The sequence below is a fragment of the Budorcas taxicolor genome, chromosome 6 (genome assembly GCF_023091745.1).
Source record: "Budorcas taxicolor isolate Tak-1 chromosome 6, Takin1.1, whole genome shotgun sequence".
Lineage (NCBI taxonomy): Eukaryota > Metazoa > Chordata > Mammalia > Artiodactyla > Bovidae > Budorcas > Budorcas taxicolor.
This window is the reverse complement of record NC_068915.1, coordinates 11,961,398-11,985,098: the sequence shown is the minus strand read 5'-3', so window position 1 is coordinate 11,985,098 and position 23,701 is coordinate 11,961,398. Positions and strand designations below refer to the sequence as shown.

At 37.7% G+C, this 23,701-nt stretch overlaps 1 non-coding gene across 1 annotated transcript; it reads right to left on the bottom strand.

The window, feature by feature from the left end:
* Positions 1-11,371: 11,371 nt before the first annotated feature.
* Positions 11,372-11,444, bottom strand: TRNAK-CUU (transfer RNA lysine (anticodon CUU)). Its single transcript has one exon. It is a non-coding gene; the product is annotated as a tRNA-Lys (tRNA).
* Between the last annotated feature and the right edge of the window lie 12,257 nt (positions 11,445-23,701).

The following is a 23,701-nucleotide window of genomic DNA, read 5'->3' as shown; positions in this document are numbered from 1 at the left end:
AAAGCTGCTTGGTCTTTCTCACACTGACTAAATGAGGTATAAGGTGATAAAATAAAAATTCAAATTTTAAGGCAAGATAAGAACTTGAACATAAAATTTTTGTTTGCCATTGGGTTTTCTCCCTCCCCTCCAATGTGATTATGCATCTGCATTATGTGTTAACTAGACCTCCCCCCGGAGAAGGCGATGGCACCCCACTCCAGTACTCTTGCCTGGAAAATCCCATGGACGGAGGAGCTTAATAGGCTGCAGTCCATGGCATCGCACAGAGTCGGACACGACTAAAGTGACTTAGCAGCAGACCTCCCCAGTGGCAAAAATACATGCTCAACCATAAGGATCAATTTTTCTCTTTTTCGGCACCAGCCATGTAACTCCTGAGATAACATTCCTTAAATCCTGTAAGGGGTTTTGATGACCCAACACTCACCTTGTAGGTGCATACATCTTTTGTGAACTTTATGTGCAGTGCTAATATAGCTCTTCCCTTAAAGATAGTGATTGGTGCAGAAAAGACTGGTCAGAAGACCTAGGCAGATACTGCGCTGTACCTGATGGAAGTTCTTAGATTAAACACTTATGGTCTTATCAGCGTTACTAGCTGCATTACTTGTATTCTGCCTGTTTTACAAGATTATTGTTTCTTGCATTACTAAATGTGTGATGGAGCCTCAGATAAAATTAATGATGACGAAAAGAGAAAAACAAGTATTGTATATTAACGCATGTATATGGAATCTGGAAAAATGGTATTGATGAACCTAGTAGAGAATAGATTTCTAGACACAGTGCGGGGAAGGTGAGGGTGGGATGAACTGAGAAAGTAACATTGACATATATGCACTCCAATGTATAAAATGGCTAGTTAGTGATAAGTTGCTGTATAACCCAGGGAGCCCAGCCTGGCACCCTGTGCTGACCTAGAACGGTGGGATCAGGGGACGGGGAGGGGAGGCTCAAGAAGGAGGGGATATATGTATAATCTGACTGATTTGCATTGTTGAATGGCAGAAAATAACATTGTAAGGCAATTTTCTACCAATTAAAAATTTTTTAAAAAGTAATGATCATTTGAAATGATTAACTAAACATATAGTCTTATAAGATCAATCAGTCACAAAATGCCTCCCAAACCTTTTTTGAAATTAAGACTGAAAAAACAAAGGATTATAAAATGAAGAATGTTGCCCATCATCTAGCTCTACAAAAATCAAGCCATTAGCTACTACAGGCACTAATGTATGATAGATACACCCTGAAAGGAATTCAGGGTGAAGGTCAATATGAGGCACTTTGTGCCCTGGGAAAACTTGCAGAGCTGGCCCTCAGATACTTTGAAATTTTCAGGAGAAAATGTTATGAACCCAGTTTCTTGCTCTTTCTATAATTACGAAAGCACCAAAACCATTAACAGCAACCATCTGCTGAGATGTGCGCTTGAATGCACATGCTCCTTTGCCAAAATCACAAACATACTAGCTTCCCCACTTGCCTCACCAAAACAGTTCTCAGAGCTTTCTGAGAACTCTCTCGGGTTATAATCCTCAGGTTGACGTGAATAAAGATTTCCATTTCTTTCTTGGATTGATTGTTGATTAAGTTTTCAATGACAAAGAGATTGGGTTGTTGTTTTCTTTGGTTTTTGTTTCCTCTACTAGCCCTTCATTCTTTTCTCTCTTGCAAATGCCCACTACTACTTTTGAGGCTCGTGGCACTTCCATGATATCCCTCTTCCATATTTTTTGTCATAGTTGTGTATTTACCTACTTATTAAAGCCCTTTTATTCAGGAATCTAGATTCCTTAATCCTGTGTATTTCTTTGTGACTTCAGAACCACATAAATAAATCATCCAAAATGATATAGCTTTTTGGTTCTTTGGTCTTCTCATCTTTAAATTTCTTTTTATTTCTCTTGGGCAGCCTCTTTTATACAGGATCTTTTCAGAAAATATAACACTTCTGAAATCTTGGTTCTCAATAACCCAGTCACCCAAATCACTGTTTTTCTAGAACACTTTACAAGTACCTCTATTGATAAAATTCTCCAAGCACATCAAGATTCTAACCCCTACTCACATGTTTTAATGGTCCACTCCAAGCTTCATTTTCTCCCCTCCTATTCTGCCTACTTTCTTCATTCTAATAACTTTGTTGCAATTTTTCTTCAGCCCCTTGGCCCTGTGTTCCTCCATTTCAATTACCTTGCAGAATTCTGCCATTTGCTTTTGTAACTGAACTTCAGTTGGAAAACTTTGCTAGGGAAAGATCACATGGCTCTGTGATCTGAAATCTCAAACTTGCACTCAGTACCGCTGGATCAACAATAACACACCACTGTCTGCATCTTGCTCAATTGGCCATTGATAGATCATTCCTTTTTCTTCTTTTCACTCACCGTTTTCCTTTGGCTTCTGCTTCATGACTGGTATTGATATTTTAACTGAATGGTATTGTCATTGTTTCCTCTACTGGGTACTCCTCCTCCATCAGACCTTCAAACGCCCAGACAGACCCACCTAGATCTTCTTTGCATCTTAAACATCCTTTTTCTAAGTAATCATTTGACATAGATACGAATTCATGTTTTATTCTGATGACCTTGAAATGCTTATACTTATCCCTGAGCTTTTGACTTGTATTTTAAACTACTTATTTAAATCAAAATTAGATGCTTCCTACACTTCTCAAACATAACCTATTTTAGGAAGCAGAAATACATGGTTTTTCCATTGTAAATCTCTTGTTTAAACTTCTCTCTTTCTTTGCCACCTTAGCAAATAACATCAAAATCCATCTAGTTGTCTCTTCTAGAAGCAAAAGAATAACTTGTTATTTCTTTCTTTTTATTGCTATACCAATCTACCAGTAAATGCTGTTGATTGTGTCCCCAAATTGTTCTCCAAATTTGTTGACTTCTCTTCGCCTCCACTTTCCTATGTCAGTTCAGATCACTATACTTTTTTTGCTTTAAATATAGATACTAAATTCCTTTTTAAAAAATGTGTACTATTATTCCCTTCAGGTCATTCGCTACAAAGCAATGTAGTATGACTTGGAGTCTAATCATGCCATTTGTCTTTTTAAAATCCATCAACAATTTCTAATTATTCTAAGAATATAAAGCAGACTTCTTTCCATAACCTAGAGAATCACACATGCTCTGGTCTCTGCCTACTCTTCAAACCCATTGCAAGCCACTTGCCGGATAATTCACAGTGTTACTGATACTGTGCTGCTGCTGCTGCTGCTAAGTCGCTTCAGTCGTGTCCGACTCTGCGACCCCATAGACAGCAGCTCACCAGGCTCCCGCGTCCCTGGGATTCTCCAGGCAGGAACACTGGAGTGGGTTGCCATTTCCTTCTCCAATGCATGAAAGTGAAAAATGAAAGTGAAGTCGCTCAGTCGTGGCCGACTCTTCGTTGACCCCATGGACTGCAGCCCACCAGGCTCCTCCGTCCATAGGATTCTCCAGGCAAGAATACTGGAGTGGAGTGTAGTGTTTTAAAAATTTTATTAGCCCATCAAGGTTTTTCCCATCCATATTTATTTGTAGTCCTTGGTGCATCACTGTGAAACTCTTTTTAGGCTTCAATTTTAACACCATAAAGGTTGAATCTTTGTCTTTCTCATTCCTTGTTGATTTCCCAGCGCCTAGAATGGTGCCTGTCACACAGTAGGTATTCAGTGTGGATTTGCTAAGTTAAATACATGAATAGATTCATCCCTAAAGGTTTAAATAGAAATTCCCCTCCTCAGATGGGCCTTTGCTAAATACTGTTTCTGAGGTAGCTCTTACCCCAGATTAAATTATATTTACTCTGTCCCTTATCACTTTAATAGTATTCCATAGCATTTTAATTTTCTTCAAAGCAGTTGTTTTAATCTGCAATTATCTTGCTTATTTATTTACTTGCTTGATTATTATCTGTGTCCTCTAGTAGAAGATAAAATCAGCAAGGGCATTTTCTGGCTTACTTATCACTGAAACTTTGCATCTTAAACATCTGCACACAATAAATCTGTACAGAAACCCCCAGTAAATACTATGAAACAAACTAATGAATAAGAGGGGCATTCCCTGCCTGCGGTATGGGATATCCATGTTCAATCCCTAGGTCAGGAAGATCTCCTGGAGAAGGCATCTCCAGTATTCTTGCCTGGAGAATCCCATGGACAGAGGAGCCTCGTGGGCTTCCGTCTATGGGGTTGCAAAGAGCTGGCCACGACTGAGCAACTAACACTTTCAGTGCCCAGCATTGATATCTGCACACAATAAATCTGTACAAAAGCCCCCAGTAAATATTACGAAACAAACTAATGAATATGTAAAGAAACAAAAAGAGCAATGCAGAAAGATTTCTGAGGAAAAGATGAAAGAAAATGAAGGCAGACTATGGTAAACACGTTAAGTGAAAGTAAATGTACAGACTGTTGTTTACTCCCATTAAGATTGCTTATAAAAATGCCACATTGCACAGGTTCTTTTATTGACTCATCCAGAGAGTACAATTTGTTCTTCCCCTTTATTTTCCTCCTTTTTCTGAGCCAATTTCTTACCCATGACACATGTTCTCTCAACCTCTAGTCATGGTGGAAATATTTTTTTCCAGCCTTTGATGTGGAAATTTTTCAGTGGTTTTGGAAATTTAAATAGATTAGTCAGACGTGTTTTTTTTTTCCTTTGCTAAACCAGGAACACATTCCTTCTCAGATAGGATTTTATCTGGATGTTTAGTAATCCCACTTTTTGTACATGCCTGAACTTAGCTCATAGCTGTCTCAATGCTGTGTTATGTTGTCAAACTTTTCTACAAAAAATATTGTCTACTGTGGTTTTGAGTTTTTAATTTAAAATATCCATCAAAAAGTGCACAAAATGTGAATGTAGAACTCCACCTTCCAGATCAAGAAATAAAAAGTTGCCAGCACCGCAGAAGACCTCCTTCTTAATGCACTCCCAATTTCTATCATTCCTCTCCTCCACTATAGTTTGGTTTGATTTAAAATTTGAAATTCATGTAAATATAATTATAAGATATGTATTTTTTGCCTGGTTTATTTCATACAACATTATGCCTCAAAGATCCATTCATGCTGTTATGAGTAGCAGTGTTTTATTTTTTGTTATTGCTGCTTTTGTTACACTGGACACATTATCACAATTTATCTATCCATTTCATTACTGATGGTAGTTGGGCTTGTATCCAGTTTTTGGCTGTTACAAATAATGCTGAGAATTCTTCTACATGTCTCTTGAGATGGGATATCCTGGTATTAGGATTGCTATCTTATAGGGTATGTATATATTCAGTTTTAGAGAATACTATTTAATAGATTTCCAAATTCTTGAGAACAGTTAAGCACTAACCAACAGAACATGAGAATTCCAGATGTTTCATGTTCTTGCATATCTTAGTACAGAAAGTCCCTTTAATTTTAGCCATTCTAGGGGGTATGTGGTAGTATGTAACTATGCTTTAATTTCCCCAATGACTAGTTCTGTACCACACTTTTTCATCGATTTATTGGTCATTTGGATATGTCTCTTGCCCATTTTTCTTTTGGGTTGTGTATTTATCTGTTATGATTTTTCTAAGTATGCTTTGTTTATCCTGCTTATATGCTCCTTCTCAGTCATATGTATAGTAATATTTTGCTCATTTTTTGGACTTGTTTTTTAACTTTCCTAATGCTATCTTTTGGTGAACACAATTTTTACATAGTAAGGTGGTTTAATTATCATCAGTTCAGTTCAGTTCAGTCGCTCAGTCGTGTCCGACTCTTTGCGACCCCATGAATCGCAGCACGCCAGGCCTCCTTGTCTATCACCAACTCCCGGAGTTCACTCAGATTCACGTCCATCGAGTCCGTGATGCCATCCAGCCATCTCATCTTCTGTTGTCCCCTTCTCCTTCTGCCCCCAATCCCTCCCAGAATCAGGGTCTTTTCCAATGAGTCAACTCTTCGCATGAGGTGGCCAAAGTACTGGCATCATTCCTTCCAAAGAACACCCAGGACTGATCTCCTTCAAAGTACTGGCATCATTCCTTCCAAAGAACACCCAGGACTGATCTCCTTCAAAGTACTGGCATCATTCCTTCCAAAGAACACGCAGGACTGATCTCCTTCAAAATGGACAGGTTGGATCTCCTTGCAGTCCAAGGGACTCTCAAGAGTCTTCTCCAACACCACAGTTCAAAACCATCAATTCTTCGGCGCTCAGCCTTCTTCACTGTCCAGCTCTCACATCCATACATGACTGCTGGAAAAACCATAGCCTTGACTAGATGGACCTTAGTTGGCAAAGTAATGTCTCTGCTTTTGAATATGCTATCTAGGTTGGTCATAACTTTCCTTCCAAGGAGTAAGCGTCTTTTAATTTCATGGCTGCAGTCACCATCTGCAGTGATTTTGGAGCCCCCCCCCCCCAAATAAAGTCTGACACTGTTTCCACTGTTTCCCCATCTATTTCCCATGAAGTGATGGGACCGGATGCCATGATCTTCGTTTTCTGAATGTTGAGCTTTAAGCCAACTTTTTCACTCTCCTCTTTCACTTCCATCAAGAGGCTTTTTAGTTCCTCTTCACTTTCTGCCATAAGGGTGGTGTCATCTGCATATCTGAGGTTATTGATATTTCTCCCGGCAATCTTGATTCCAGCTTGTATTTCTTCCAGTCCAGTGTTTCTCATGATGTACTCTGCATATACCTCCTCCTTATTCTTAGAGCTTTTTGCTTCTTGTGTAAGAAATGAGCTACCTGGTTCAAGGTTGTGATATATGACTTTGTATTACCTTATCAAACTGTATATCTCTTTTCTTATCTAGATCTATTCTGTATCTAGAATTGTTGTTTATGTGACAGATATGGGTAAAATTCATTTTTTTTTTACCCATGCCTCACACATCCATATTCTTTTTTTACCCATACCTCATGGATGGTGGGTATCCAATTAAACTAGCCACATTTATGGAAAAGTCCATCCTTTACTCACTGTGTTTTAGAGGTAATTTGGCATAAATCAGGTAAGTATATTTATAGTCTCTCTGTGCCCTTCCATTGGTCTATTTTTCTATCCTTATGCCAACAAAACACTGCCTTAATTATTTCAACTTTATATTGTTTTGATTTTGGTAAAACAAGTCCCACCTAATTTTCCTTCAAGAGTGGTCTGGCTCTTTTTCTTCTTCTTCTTCTTTTTTTTTTTTTTTTTTTGAGACTTGTGTTTTAGAGAAGTTTTAGGTTTACAAAAATATTGAGAGGAAAATACTGAGATTCTTCATATATTCCATACCCCTACACATGCATAACCTCTCCCATTATCAACATCACTCAGCAGAAAGGTAATTCTTTTTGTTTGTTTGTTTTACTAAGGATGAGCTTAAAGTGACTCACCATAATCATCCCAAGTCCATTATTTACCTTAGGGTTCACTTTTGGTGTTGTACATTCCATGGGATTTAGGCAAATGTACAATGACCTATAATCATTATTATATCATTCAAAGCATTTTCACTTCCTTAAAAGTTCTCGGTGTTCTGCCTATTCACCTCTTCCTTCCCTTTCCCCCCTGGCAACAATTGATCTTTTTATCGTCTCCACAGTTTTGCTTTTCAAGAATATGATATAGTTGAAATTGTACAATATGTAGCCTTCTCAGATTGGCTTCTTCAGCTTGGTAGTAAGCATTTAACATTTTTCCATGTCTTTTTACGGCTTGTGACTGGTTATTTCTCTTCAACACTGAATAATATTCTATTGTCTGGATATACCAAACTTTATTTATTCATTCACCTGTTGAAGGAGCTTGCTTTTAGGTTTTGCAATTGTGAATAAAGCTGCTATAAATATCCACGTAGGTTTAGGTGTGGACACAAAGTTTTTCACTCCTTTCAGTAAATACTGAGGAGAAGGATCACTGAATTGTATGAGTGTGTTTTGTAAGAAACCACCAAACTTTTCCAAAGTGGCTGTATCATTTTGCAGTCCCACTAGGAATACATAGAATTACTGTTGTCCACATTCTCACCATCGTTTGATGTTGTCTGTGTTCTGGATTTGGTCATTCTAATTTGTGTGCAGTGATATCTTGTTTCAATTTGCTTTACTGTAATGACATGTGATGTGGAGTATCTTTCTCATGCTTATTTGTCATCTGTATATCTCCTTTGGTGAGGTGTCTGTTGAGGTCTTTGGCCCATTTTTTTTACTTTAGTTGTTTGAGCTTCGATTGTTCTTAACCTTTTGCTTTTTCATATAAATTTTTGAATCAGCTTGTCTAGCTCCACAAAAGTAAACAAAGAACCTATTGAGATTCTGATTAGGACTACATTGATTTTATAAATCAATTTGGGGAAGTTAACTTCTTTATCATGTTGACTCCTCCAATATATTATCACAGCATTTCATTTCTGTAGGTTTTTTAAAATTTACATGCAAGATTTATAATTTTATATGTGGAAATGTTGCACGTTTTGTACATTTATTTTGAGTATTGATATTCTGTGCTATGTAAATAGCATCTTTACATGTATTTTAAAAATTATGTTAAAAATCCCTTTTTTGAAAAAACAGTGGTAGGCAATAGACTCTGTAGAATAAAGGTAATACTGAATATTTTAAAGGTAAAGTTCACATAGTTTTTGATGTTACTTGTGAATCAGTCATTCATTCATTCATTCAAACTTTAATGAATGCCTACCACTTACCAGATTACATGAGACTCATAAGGGACATGAAATGGTCCAAATACAATGTAATAATTCTATAAAAGGTGCATGTATACAGAACTATATATACATATATTCTCTCTCTACATATACACATGGGTATATATATAATATATATTATATATATACATACACACATATATGCATATTACATATTATAGAATATGTACAAGTCATATGCATATATAGATATATGCATACATTATATACATTTTATAAATATAATATACATATGTAAATATATTTATGTATAATTTTAAAATTTATTAATTCTTTTTTCATGTGTATCAGAATCCCTTTGACAATCTTGTGAATTTAGTCTTGTTAATCATTGTGGTAGGAATAGGAACTCATACAGGTCCCACAGATAATAATTATGGGGCTGGCACTCAAACTCGGGTCCTGGACTCTGAAGGAGGAGCTCATCTCCTTGTATCATAAAGTTTCCCTGGCACTGAAGCCCTACCAACTTATAAGGTACAGCATTCCCAGGGAGAACATTCTGATAAATAGAGATCAATGTTGAGATCAACATGCATTCTCCTGGAACGTAAACTCCATGAGAGCACATGCATAGTAAATGACATGGCAAGAGAATGCTCTGCACAAATGAAATGATTACAAACATCTCTTTGATTTTTAATGGCAAGTTTGCTTTTCTAAGTTGTTTTTCTGCAGCTTCCAAGCTAGGGTCTGAGTCATCCCACAATAAAGCAGTTGAAAGAACATTTTAGCTTAGACTTAAAGATGCTGAAAGTAATCATAACAAGTTTGAAAGCAAAGAGTGAATTATCTTTAGATATCAGTTTATTCAAGTCATTTACTGTAACCCCTTTGTAATATATATAAATAACTCCTTTGTTTATATATATATATAACTTCTTTGTAATATATGATTAGCTGTCTTATCAACTCATCTGACCCTCAATAGATTTGAGAAACTTATAAAAATATGTAATTTAATTTGAAAGGAATATAGGACTGTATCCTAGTACTCATCCACTAGTACTTTGTCAAAACCTTGGGTATGTGAATTACTCTGTTTCAAATCAATGGAGTAATTTTAGATTTAAGTCTTCCCTGGTGGCTCCGTGATAAAAAACCTGACTGCCAATACAGGAGATACAGGTTTGATCCTCGGGTTGGGAAGATCTCCTGGAGAAGGAAATGGCAACCCACTCCAGTATTCTTACTCAGAAAATCCCCAGGACAGAGAAGCCTGGAGGCTACAGTCCATGGGGTCACAAAAGAGTCAGACACGGCTTAGCAACTAAACAACAGCAACAACTTTAGACATAATTTACTTAATCTGTTAGTTTCATATAATATGACAACAATAATTGTAAATTTAATTCAGAATTTTAATTAATTTACAAATTGTTATAGAATCATAGAAATGGATTATTTTTCATGTGTAACTGAATTTTTCTAAGTTTTCAACTCTGTTTCCCAGGGCTGTTAATTTCTGCCCCAGTGATACCAGACTGCCCTCATCCATTACAACTTTTTGCATTTTTAGGAATTGAGGACTTCCCTGGTGGTCCAGTGGTTTCACTGCTAGGGGCAAGGCTTTGATTTCTGGTCTGGGAGGTAGTTCTGCATGCTGTGTGGTGTGACCTTCCTCCCTCACCCCCCACCTAACAAAAAAGAAAAATAATGCAGGTAAAATTAACATAACATGAAATTAATAATTTCAGGACATACAAGTTACCCACATTTAGTCCATTCACACTGTTGTGTAATCACTACCTCTATCTAGCTCCAAAACATTTTCATCATCCCCAAAGAAAATCCCATATGCATTTAATAGTTCAGTCCCAGCCCCTGTCTCTCTAGACCCTGGAACCATCAATTTGCTTTCTGCCTCTATGGACTTACCTATTCTGTATATTTCATGTATATGGAATCATATAATAAGTGACCTTTTGTGTCTGGCTTCTTTCATTTAACTGTTTAAATGAAGCTGTTTTTAAGGTTCATCCCTATTGTAGCATGTGTCAATGCCTCATTCCTTTTTATAGTTGAAAAATGTTTCACTCTATGGCTATACCACATTTGTTTGTTCATTCATCAGTTGATGGACACGTGGATTGTTTCCATCATTTGGCTACTGTGAAATGCTGCTATGAATAGAATGCTCTTTAAAGGTTACTTATTTTTTTAATCTCCCACCCACTGCACTATTACCAACATTGGTCAAATATACTCAGTATGAGTCCAGTGGGTTCTTTTTCTTGTTCTTTAGTTGTTAAGTCTCATGCTGCTGCTGGTGTTGCTAAGTCGCTTCAGTCATGTCCGACTCTGTGTGACCCCATAGACAGAAGCCCACCAGGCTCCCCCGTCCCTGGGATTCTCCAAGCAAGAATACTGGAGTGGGTTGCCATTTCCTTCTCCAATGTGTCAAAGTGAAAAGTGAAAGGGAAGTCGCTCAGTCGTGAGGGTACCTCATAAAAGAAGCTATTCCAGTATTGTTTAATCACAAAGTCGTGTCTGACTCTTTTGTGACTCCATGGACTGTAGCGCGTCATTTCCTTCTCCAGGGGTTCTTCCAGATCCAGGGGTCTAACCCAAGTCTTCTGAATTGGCAGGTGGATTCTATACCACTGAGCCACCAGGGAAGTCCTAAAACACAGAACCACAGTGTATGGGTAGGGACTTGAACCCTGAACCCTCAGATTAAGAGTCTGATGCTCTAACAACTGAGCTACCCAGGCTTTATTCCAGTTTTAGTCAACAGTAATTGTTGGATAATTCTCTATATCTAGCCATATATTTATGTTTTCTAATTCTATTCAAATCACTTTAAAATATGTATGCATATAAATCACTCAAAGAAGAAACTGAAAAAAACATACTTCGCTGCATGTATTTAAAAAACAACCAATTTATCTAACATTTTTATATTTGAACTCCTTTTTGCTTTAATGAGAAATCTTCTATGCGTACGACTCACAGCACACAGCACTGTGAACCTTGATTTCATTCACTTGGTAATTCCTAGAGATTTCTTTTTTTTTTTCCTAGAGATTTCTTCTCAGACTATTCCCTGCATCCGCAGAGGTTTTTTATTTTTGATTTTTTACAAGAATTTTTGAAAGCTATCTTTTTACTTACAGCTGAGAATTCTGAAGTATCCTCTTACGGATTCAGATTTGTTTGTGTGGAAAATGAGGGGGGCAGGAAGAGGGAACCGATTCTCATAACATTGCAGAAAGGCTACTGTTTAATGTTCTTCTTCTCTAAAAATATTCCTAGCATGTTACAGGGCTTCCCTTGAGGCTCAGACGGTAAAGCATTCGCCTACAATGTGGAAGACACGGGTTTGATCCCTGGGTCCTCTGGAGAAAGAAATGGTACTCTTGCCTGGAAAATCCGATGGATGGAGGAGCCCAGTAGGCTACAGTCCATGGGGTCGCAAAGAGTCAGACACTACTGAGAAATTTCACTTCACTTCTCTAAAAATAAATGCAAACCCCCAAACTTGTAGTTTTCTCCCCCTTAACCTTGAATGCATCACATACCATCAGTCACTGATTGACGTTATTTATCATCCTGCTGCTGCTGCTGCTAAGTCACTTCAGTCATGTCCGACTCTGTGTGACTCCATAGACGGCAGCCCACCAGGCTCCCCCATCCCTGGGATTCTCCAGGCAAGAATACTGGAGTGGGTTGCTAGGACACTTTATAACAACACTTAGGTCTGAGCCACTTCCCCTAATTAGGGCTTTAGATGGACGTGGACATGTAATAAATTTAAGCTTTATTCTCGGGTGAATTTTCTTGGCTTTAGACAAGCAGTAATTGAAGTGCAAAGCTGTCTCTTCTTTCCCTTTTTGGATATTAATGCCCATGTAAGTGTCTCTTTGCCACCTCTGTGCTATTGACAGTGTCATTAGCTCAGCCTCAACAGGGACAAAGCATTTTATACATGGAGCAGAGATGCTTTCATGTTGCTTGATGAGTTTTCTGGGATTTTAAACACTGCCAGCTTTATTAAAGGTGGATGCCTACATTGTGTAGGAACATTAATTGCAGTTGGTTCAAAGCAACCATTGTGAGAAGCTTATTTTTTAAAGAATAACTATATTTTCTCCTACTAAACTTCATTATGGAGGTTTCTTGCTTTATCACCATTATTTTTCTAGGGTTGTCTACATTTGCAATCTGGCCAAAGAAAAGATAAGTTCCAAGTTGTATGCACATATCCAACAAGCAGTGCTAAAACTGTTTGCAAGATAGCCTTTTGGAAAATAGTGCTTTCTATTACAAGCCGTTTGTGTACCCCAAACTCATGTTGAAACCCTACCCTCTGTCCTCATGTCATGGTATTCAGAGGTAGGGCCTTATGGAGGCAATTAGGATTAGATGAGATCATGAGGATAGAGCCCTCATGAGTGGGATTAACACCCTTGTGCAAGAATTTGCTTGCTTTTTCTGCTCTGCCATATGAGGATACCAGGAGAAGATGGCTGTTTACAGCACAGAAGACGGCTCCTGCCACAACCTGACCATGCTGTCTCCCTGATCCAGACTTTCGGCCTCCAGGACTGCAAGAAATACACTTGTATTGTTCATAAGTCACTCCATGTATAGTACATTTGATATAGCAACCTGAATGGACTAAGACTTTGCTTTCCACTTAGAGTCTCTATTTCATTATGGCTGCTAAAACAAAAAGAATATTCTTAATAAGCCATTTAGTGCATTTTATTTTATTTTTTCATTTATTTAATATCTATTTATCGAATGTCTACAACTTACCAGGCACATGTGTTAGCCTTTTTTAAAAAAAATAAATTTATTTATTTTAATTGGAGACTAATTACTTTACAATATTGTATTGGTTTTGCTATACATTGACATGAATCTGCCGTGGGTGTACATGTGTTCCCCATCCTGAACTCCCCTCCTACCTCCCTCCCCACCCCCTCCCTCTGGGTCATCCCAGTGCACCAGCCCTGAGCACGCACCCTGTCTCATGCATCAAACCTGGACTGGTGATTCGTTTCACATATGATAATATACATGTTTCAGTGACATTCTCCCAAATCATCCCACCCTCGCCCTCTCCCACAGAGTCCAAAAGCCTGTTCTATACATCTGTGTCTCTTTTGCTGTCTCACATACAGGGTTATCATTACCATCTTTCTAAATTCCACATATATATGCATTAGTATACTGTATTGGTGTTTTTCTTTCTGGCTTACTTCACTCTGTATAATAAGCTCCAATTTCATCCATCTCATTAGAACTGATTCAAATGTATTCTTTTTAATGGCTGAGTAATACTCCATTGTATATATATACCACAGCTTGCTTATGCATTCATCTGCTGATGGACATCTAGGTTACTTCCATGTCCTGGCTATTATAAACAGTGCAGCGATGAACACTGGGGTACATGTGTCTCTTTCAATTCTGGTTTCCTTGGTGTGTATGCCCAGCAGTGGGATTGCTGGGTCATATGGCAGTTCTATTTCCAGTTTTTTAAGGAATCTCCACACTGTTCTCCATAGTGGCTGTACTAGTTTGCATTCCCACCAACAGTGTAAGAGGGTTCGCTTTTCTCCAACCCTCTCTAGCATTTATTGTTTGTAGACTCTTGGATAGCAGACATTCTGACCAGCATTAAATGGTACCTCATTGTGGTTTTGATTTGCATTTCTCTAATAATGAGTGATGTTGAGCATCTTTTCATGTGTTTGTTAGCCATCTGTATGTCTTCTTTGGAGAAATGTCTGTTTAGTTCTTTGGCCCATTTTTTGATTGGGTCGTTTATTTTTCTGGAATGGAGCGGCAGAAGTTGCTTGTATATTTTTGAGATTAATTCTTTGTCAGTTGCTTCATTTGCTCTTATTTTCTCCCATTCTGAAGGCTGTCTTTTCACCTTGCTTATAGTTTCCTTTGTTGTGCAGAAGCTTTTAATTTTAATTAGGTCCCATTTGTTTATTTTTGCTTTTATTTCCAACATTCTGGGGGGTAGATCATAGAGGATCCTAATGTGATTTATGTTGGAACGTGTTTTGCCTATGTTCTCCTCTAGGAGTTTTATAGTTTCTGGTCTTATGTTTATTTTAATTAATTAATTAATTTATTTATTTTTACTTTATTTTACTTTAAAATACTGTATTGGTTTTGCCATACATTGACATGAATCCACCACGGGTGTATACAAGCTCCCAATCCTGAATCCCCCTCCCACCTCCCACCCCATATCATCTCTCTGGATCATCCCCATGCACCAGCCCCAAGCATCCTGTATCGAACATAGACTGGCACTTCGTTTCTTACATGATAGTATACATGTTTCAATGCCATTCTCCCAAATCATCCCACCCTCTCCTTCTCCCTCAGAGTCCAAAAGTCCGTTCTATACATCTGTGTCTCTTTGCTGTCTCGTGTCCAAGGTCATCATTACCATCTTTCTAAATTCCGTATATATGTGTCAGTATACTGTATTGGTGTTTTTCTTTCTGGCTACTTCACTTTGTATAATCGGCTCCAGTTTCATCCATCTCATTAGAACTGATTCAAATGTATTCTTTTTAACGGCTGAGTAATACTCCATTGTGTATATGTACCACAGCTTTCTTATCCATTCATCTGCTGATGGACATCTAGGTTGTTTCCATGTCCTAGCTATTATAAACAGTGCTGCGATGAACATTGGGGTACATGTGTCTCTTTCGATTCTGGTTTCCTTGGTGTGTATGCCCAGCAGTGGGATTGCTGGGTCATAAGGCAGCTCTATTTGCAATTTTTTAAGGAATCTCCACACTGTTTTCCATAGTGGCTGTACTAGTTTGCATTCCCACCAACAGTGTAAGAGGGTTCCCTTTTCTCCACATCCTCTCCAGCATTTATTGCTTGTAGACTTTCAGATCGCAGCCATTCTGACTGGTGTGAAATGGTACCTCATTGTGGTCTTGATTTGCATTTCTCTGATAATGAGTGATGTTGAGCATCTTTTCATGTGTTTGTTAGCCATCCGTATGTCTTCTTTGGAGAAATGTCTATTTAGTTCTTTGGCCCATTTTTTGATTGGGTCGTTTATTTTTCTGGAGTAGAGCTGCATAAGTTGCTTGTATATTTTTGAGATTAGTTGTTTGTCAGTTGCTTCATTTGCCATTATTTTCTCCCATTCTGAAGGCTGTCTTTTCACCTTGCTTATAGTTTCCTTTGTTGTGCAGAAGCTTTTAATTTTAATTAGATCCCATTTGTTTATTTTTGCTTTTATTCTTACATGGTAGTATACATGTTTCAGTGCCATTCTCTGAAATCATTTTATTATTCAGGATCATAGTGGATCCTGAAACAAAAGAGACCATAGCAAAAATCAACAAAGCCAAAAGCTGGTTCTTTGAAAGGATAAATAAAATTGACAAACCATTAGCTAGACTCATCAAGAAACAAAGGGAGAAAAATCAAATCAATAAAATTAGAAATGAAAATGGAGAGATCACAACAGACAACACAGAAATACAAAGGATCATAAGAGACTACTATCAGCAGTTATATGCCAATAAAATGGACAACGTGAAAGAAATGGACAAATTCTTAGAAAAGTACAACTTTCCAAAACTGAACCAGGAAGAAATAGAAAATCTTAATAGACCCATCACAAGCATGGAAATTGAAACTGTAATCAGAAATCTTCCAGCAAACAAAAGCCCAGGTCCAGACGGCTTCACAGCTGAATTCTACCAAAAATTTCGAGAAGAGCTAACACCTATTCTACTCAAACTCCTCCAGGAAATTGCAGAGGAAGGTAAACTTCCAAACTCATTCTATGAGGCCACCATCACCCTAATACCAAAACCTGACAAAGACGCCACAAAAAAAGAAAACTACAGGCCAATATCACTGATGAACATAGATGCAAAAATCCTCAACAAAATTCTAGCAATCAGAATCCAACAACACATTAAAAAGATCATACATCATGACCAAGTGGGCTTTATCCCAGGGATGTAAGGATTCTTCAATATCCGCAAATCAATCAGTGTAATTCACCACATTAACAAATTGAAAAATAAAAACCATATGATTATCTCAATAGATGCAGAGAAAGCCTTTGACAAAATTCAACATCCATTTATGATAAAAACTCTTCAGAAAGCAGGAATAGAAGGACCATACCTCAACATAATAAAAGCTATATATGACAAACCCACAGCAAATATTATCCTCAATGGTGAAAAGCTGAAAACATTTCCCCTAAAGTCAGGAACAAGACAAGGTTGCCCACTTTCACCGCTACTATTCAACATAGTTCTGGAAGTTTTGGCCACAGCAATCAGAGCAGAAAAAGGAATAAAAGGAATCCAAATTGGAAAAGAAGTAAAACTGTCACTGTTTGCAGATGACATGATCCTCTACATAGAAAACCCTAAAGACTCCACCAGAAAATAACTAGAGCTAATCAATGAGTATACTAAAGTTGCAGGATATAAAATCAACACTCAGAAATCCCTTGTATTCCTATACACTAATAATGAGAAAGTAGAAAAAGAAATTAAGGAAAGAATTCCATTCACCATTGCAACGAAAGGAATAAAATACTTAGGAATATATCTACCTAAAGAAACTAAAGACCTACATATTGAAAACTATAAAACACTGATGAGAGAAATCAAAGAGGACACTAATAGATGGAGAAATATACCATGTTCATGGATTGGAAGAATCAATATAGTGAAGATGAGTATACTACCCAAAGCAATCTATAGATACAATGCAATCCCTATCAAGCTACCAACGATATTTTTCACAGAGCTAGAACAAATAATTTCAAGATTTGTATGGAATGCAAAAAACCTCGAATAGCCAAAGCAATCTTGAGAAAGAAGAATGGAACTGGAGGAATCAACTTGCCTGACCTCAGGCTCTACTACAAAGCCACAGTCATCAAGACAGTATGGTACTGGCACAATGACAGAAATATAGATCAATGGAACAAAATAGAAAGCCCAGAGATAAATCCACACACCTATGGACACCTTATCTTCGACAAAGGAGGCAAGAATATACAATGGAGTAAAGACAATCTCTTTAACACATGGTGCTGGGAAAACTGGTCAACCACTTGTAAAAGAATGAAACTAGAACACTTTCTAACACCATACACAAAAATGAACTCAAAATGGATTAAAGATCTAAATGTAAGACCAGAAACTATAAAACTCCTAGAGGAGAACATGGTCTTATGTTTAGATCTTTAATCCATTTTGAGTTTATTTTTGTGTATGGTGTTAGAAAGTGTTCTAGTTTCATTCTTTTACAAGTGGTTGACCAGTTTTCCCAGCACCACATGCTAAAGAGATTGTCTTTTCTCCATTGTATATTCTTGCCTCCTTTGCCAAAGATAAGGTGTCCATAGGTGTGTGGATTTATCTCTGGGCTTTCTATTTTGTTCCATTGATCTATATTTCTGTCTTTGTGCCAGTACCATACTGTCTTGATGACTGTGGTTTTGTAGTAGAGCCTGAAATCAGGCAGGTTGATTCCTCCAGTTCCATTCTTCTTTCTCAAGATTGCTTTGGCTATTCAAGGTTTTTTGTATCTCCATACAAATTGTGAAATTATTTGTTCTAGCTCTGTGAAAAATATCGTTGGTAGCTTGATAGGAATTGCATCAAATCTATAGATTGCTTTGGGTAGTATACTCATTTTCACTATATTGATTCTTCCGATCCATGAACATGGTATATTTCTCCATCTATTTGTATCCTCTTTGATTTCTTTCGTCAGTGTTTTATAGTTTTCTATATATAGGTCTTTTGTTTCTTTAGGTAGATATATTCCAAAGTATTTTATTCCTTTCGTTGCAATGGTGAATGGAATTGTTTCCTTAATTTCTCTACTTTCTAATTATTAGTGTATAGGAATGCAAGGGATTTCTGAGTGTTGATTTTATATCCTGCAACTTTAGTATACTCATTGATTAGCTCTAGTAATTTTCTGGTGGAGTCTTTAGGGTTTTCTATGTAGAGGCTCATGTCATCTGCAAACAGTGAGAGTTTTACTTCTTCTTTTCCAATCTGGATTCCTTTTATTTCTTTTTCTGCTCTGATTGCTGTTGCCAAAACTTCCAAAACTATGTTGAATAGTAGTGATGAGAGTGGGCACCCTTGTCTTGTTCTTGATTTTAGAGGAAATATTTTCAGCTTTTCACCATTGAGGATAATATTTGCTGTGGGTTTTATATAGCTTTTATTATGTTGAGGTATGGTCCTTCTAGTCCTGCTTTCTGGAGAGTTTTTATCATAAATGGATGTTGAATTTTGTCAAAGGTTTTCTCTGCATATATTGAGATGATCATATGGTTTTTATTTTTCAACTTGTTAATGTGGCGTATTACATTGATTGATTTGTGGATATTGAAGAATCCTTGCATCCCTGGGATAAAGCCCACTTGGTCATGATGTATGATCTTTTTAATATGTTGTTGGATTCTGTTTGCTAGAAGTTTGTTAAGGATTTTTGCATCTATGTTCATCAGTGATATTGGCCTGTAGTTTTCTTTTTTTGTGGCGTCTTTGTCAGGTTTTGGTATTAGGGTGATGGTGGCCTCATAGAATGAGTTTGGAAGTTTACCTTCCTCTGCAATTTCCTGGAGAGTTTGAGTAGAATAGGTGTTAGTTCTTCTCTAAATTTCTGGTAGAATTCAGCTGTGAAGCCATCTGGTCCTTTTATTTGCTTTTGTTTGCTGGAAGATTTCTGATTACAGTTTCAATTTCTGTGCTTGTGATGGGTCTGTTAAGATTTTCTATTTCTTCCTGGTTCAGTTTTGGAAAGCTGTGCTTTTCTAAGAATTTGTCCATTTCTTTCACGTTGTCCATTTTATTGGCATATAGTTGCTGATAGCAGTCTCCTATGATCCTTTGTATTTCTGTGTTGTCTGTTGTGATCTCTCCAATATCATTTCTAACTTTATTGATTTGATTTTTCTCCCTTTGTTTCTTGATGAGTCTGGCTAATGGTTTGTCCATTTTATTTATCTTCTCAAAGAACCAGCTTTTGGCTTTGTTGATTTTTGCTATGGTCTCTTTTGTTTCTTTTGCATTTATTGCTGCCCTAATTGTAATGATTTCTTTCCTTTTACTAACCCTGGGGTTCTTCATTTCTTCCTTTTCTAGTTGCTTTAGGTGTAGAGTTAGGTTATTTATTTGAATTTTTTTCTTGTTTCTTGAAGTATGTCTGTATTGCTATGAACCTTCCCCTTAACACTGCTTTTACAGTGTCTCACAGGTTTTGGGTTGTTGTGTTTTCATTTTCATTCGTTTCTATGCATATTTTAATTTCGTTTTTGATTTCTTCTGTGATTTGTTGGCTATTCAGCAGCGTGTTGTTCAGCCTCCATATGTTGGAATTTTTAATAGTTTTTCTTCTGTAATTGAGATCTAATCTTACTGCATTGTGGTCAGAAAAGATGCTGGAATGATTTCAATTTTTTTGAGTTTACCAAGGCTAGATTTATGGCCCAGGATGTGATCTATCCTAGAGAACGTTCCGTGTGTGCTTGAGAAACAGGTGAAATTCATTGTTTTGGGGTGAAATGTCCTATAGATATCAATTAGGTCTAACTGTCTATTGTATCATTTAAAGTTTGTGTTTCCTTGTTAATTTTCTGTTTAGTTGATCTATCCTTAGTTGTGAGTCGGGTATTAAAGTCTCCCACAATTATTGTGTTATTGTTAATTTCCCCTTTCATGCTTGTTAGCATGTGTCTTACGTATCGTGGTGCTCCTAAGTGGGTGCCTATGTATTTATAATTGTTATATCTTCTTCTTGGATTGATCCTTTGATCATTATGTAGTGTCCTTCTTTGTTTCTTTTCACAGCCTTTGTTTTAAAGTCTATTTTATCTGATATGAGTATCACTACTCCTTCTTTATTTTGATCTCTATTTGCATGGAATATCTTTTTTCCAGCTTTTCACTTTCAGTCTGTATGTGTCCCTTGTTTTGAGTTGGGTCTCTTGTAGACAACATATATAGGGGTCTTATTTTTGTATCCATTCAGCCTGTCTTTTGGTTGGGGCATTCAGCCTATTTACATTTAAGGTAATTATTGATAAGTATGATCCTGTTGCCATTTACTTCATTGTTTTGGGTTCGAGTTTATACACCCTTTCTGTGTTTCCTGTCTAGAGAAGATCCTTTAGCATTTGTTGGAGAGCTGGTTTGGTGGAACTGAATTCTCTCAGCTTTTGCTTGTCTATAAAGCTTTTGATTTCTCCTTCATATTTGAATGATATCCTTGCTGGGTACAGTTATCTGGGCTCTAGGTTATTTTTTTTCATCACTTTAAGTATGTCCTGCCATTCCCTCCTGGCCTGAAGAGTTTCTATTGAAAGATCAGCTGTTAGCCTTATGGGAATCCCCTTGTGTGTTATTTGTTGTTTTTCCCTTGCTGCTTTTAATATTTGTTCTTTGTGTTTGATCTTTGTTAATTTGATTAATATGTGTCTTGGGGTGTTTTGCCTTGAATTTATCCTGTTTGGGACTCTGAGTTTCCTGGACTTGGGTGATTATTTCCTTCCCTATTTTAGGGAAGTTTTCAACTATTATCTCCTCAAGTATTTTCTCATGATCTTTCTTTTTGTCTTCTTCTTCTGGGACTCCTATGATTCAAATGTTGGGGCATTTAACATTGTCTCAGAGGTCTCTGAGGTTGCCCTCGTTCCTTTTAATTCATTTTTCCTTTTTCCTCTCTTTTTCATTTATTCTATCATTCTATCTTCTACCTTGCTAATCTGATCTTCTGCCTCCATTATTCTACTGTTGGTTCCCTCCAGAGTGTTTTTAATCTCATTTATTGCATTATTCATTATATATCAACTCTTTTTTATTTCTTTGTTAAACCTTTCTTGCATCTTCTCAATCCTTGTCTCCAGGCTGTTTATCTGTAACTCCATTTTGTTTTCAAGATTTTGGGTCATTTTCACTATCATTATTTGGAATTCTTTATCAGGTAGATTCCCTATCTCTTCCTCTTTTGTTTGGTTGGTGGGCATTTATCCTATTCCTTTACCTGCTGGGTATTTCTCTGCCTTTTCATCTTGTTTATATTGCTGTGTTTGGGGTGGCCTTTCTGTATTCTGGCAGTTTGTGGTTCCTCTTTATTGTGGAGGTTCCTTGCTGTGGGTGGTATTGGATGGGTGGCTTGTCAAGGTTTCCTGGTTAGGGAAGATTGTGTCAGTTTTCTGGTGGGTGGAGCTGGATTTCTTCTCTCTGGAGTGCAATGAAGTGTCCAGTAATGAATTATGAGATGTCACTGGGTTTGGAGTGACTTTGGGCAGCCTGTATATTGAAGCTCAGGGCTATGTTCCTGTGTTCCTGGAGAATTTGCATGGTTTGTCTTGCTCTGGAACTTCTTGACCCTTGGGTGGTGCTTGGTTTCAGTGTAGGTATGGAGGCGTTTGATGAGCTCCTATCGTTTAATGTTCCCTGGAGTCAGGAGTTCTCTGGTGTTCTCAGGTTTGGACTTAAGCCTCCTGCCTCTGGTTTTCTGTCTTATTCTTACAGTAGCCTCAAGACTTCTCCATCTATACAGCACCATTGATAAAACATCTAGGTTAAAGATGAAAAGTTTCTCCACAGTGAGGGACACCTAGAGAGGTACACAGAGTTACATGGAGAAGAGAAGCGGGAGGAGGGAGATAGAGGTGACCAGGAGGAGAAGAGGGGGAATCAAAAGAGAGAGCAAGCTAGCCTGTAATCACTTCTCTATGTGCACTCCACAGTCTGGACCACTCAGAGATGTTCACGGAGTTACATAGAGAAGGAAGAGGGAGGAAGGAGACAGAGTTGGCCAGGAGGTTAAAGGCGGGGGGAGTCAAAAGGAGAGAGAAAGATCCCGCCCGTAATCAGTTCCCTAAGTGTTCTCCACAGCCCAGAACACACAGAGATTCACAGAGTTGGGTAGAGAAGAGAAGGGGGAGGGAGGAGATAGAGGCGACCTGGTGGAGAAAAAGGAGAGTCCAAAGGGGGAGAGAGCAGTCAAGCCAGTAATCTTGCTCCCAAGTAAAAATGAGTACTGAGGATTGGGTTCTTAAAGGTACAAAATTGATAACAAATACCAAAAAGCAAAGATTAAAAATCTAGGGTAGAGTTTGAATTCTCAAAAATATAATATTAAAGAAAAAACAAAATCACAAAAATTATAAAATATATATATATATATATATATATATATATATATATATATGAAGTTTGCTTTTAAAAATAGGGTCTTTTTTTTTGCAAAGTTATGGTAGGTTATAAAAATGAAAATTAAAGGAGTAATAGAGGACTTAAAAATAAAAATAAAAAAATTGTTTAATTTAAAAAATGATAATAGTAAAAATATTTCTAGGACTTTCTCTGGTGTCATTGTGGGCAGTGTGGGGTCAGTTCATTTTCAGATAGTTCCTTGATCCAGCTTGTATTTCTCAAGATCTATAGGCCCCTTCCTATGTAGTTGGTGCTAGCTGCAGGGTTTTAATCTATTGCACCTGTCACAAAGCGGTTCCCTCTATTTATTTTAGCTTCTTGAGTTTCTAATTTCTGCCCTGACACAAGGAGGTGGCGGTGGTCACTTTTTTAGGCTCACTTGTTCAGTCGTGCTGTGGGGAGGGAGGAACACTGCAAACAAATATCACTGGCATCTGTGGGGAGTGCTCCCATTGTCTCAGCCACATTGGGTTTGCCCCTGCTCATGGTGTGTGTGGTTTCCCAGTCTACACTGCTTAGGCTCTAGATTGTTCTGCTGGGAACTGTCTGAGGCAGGCCCTGGGTTGTATACACTTCCCAGGTCTAAGCTGCTCAGGTTCAGGTTCTTGGGTACTCCACAAAGGTGCAGATTTGGTTGGGCCTGCGTTTTGTGCCCTTCCCAGGTCCGAGCAGCTCAGGTGACCAGGTGCTTGGCAAGCGCAGTCGCCCCCAGGTGGAGGCTGCAACTTCTTGCCTCCCCCATCCCTGCTGCTCAG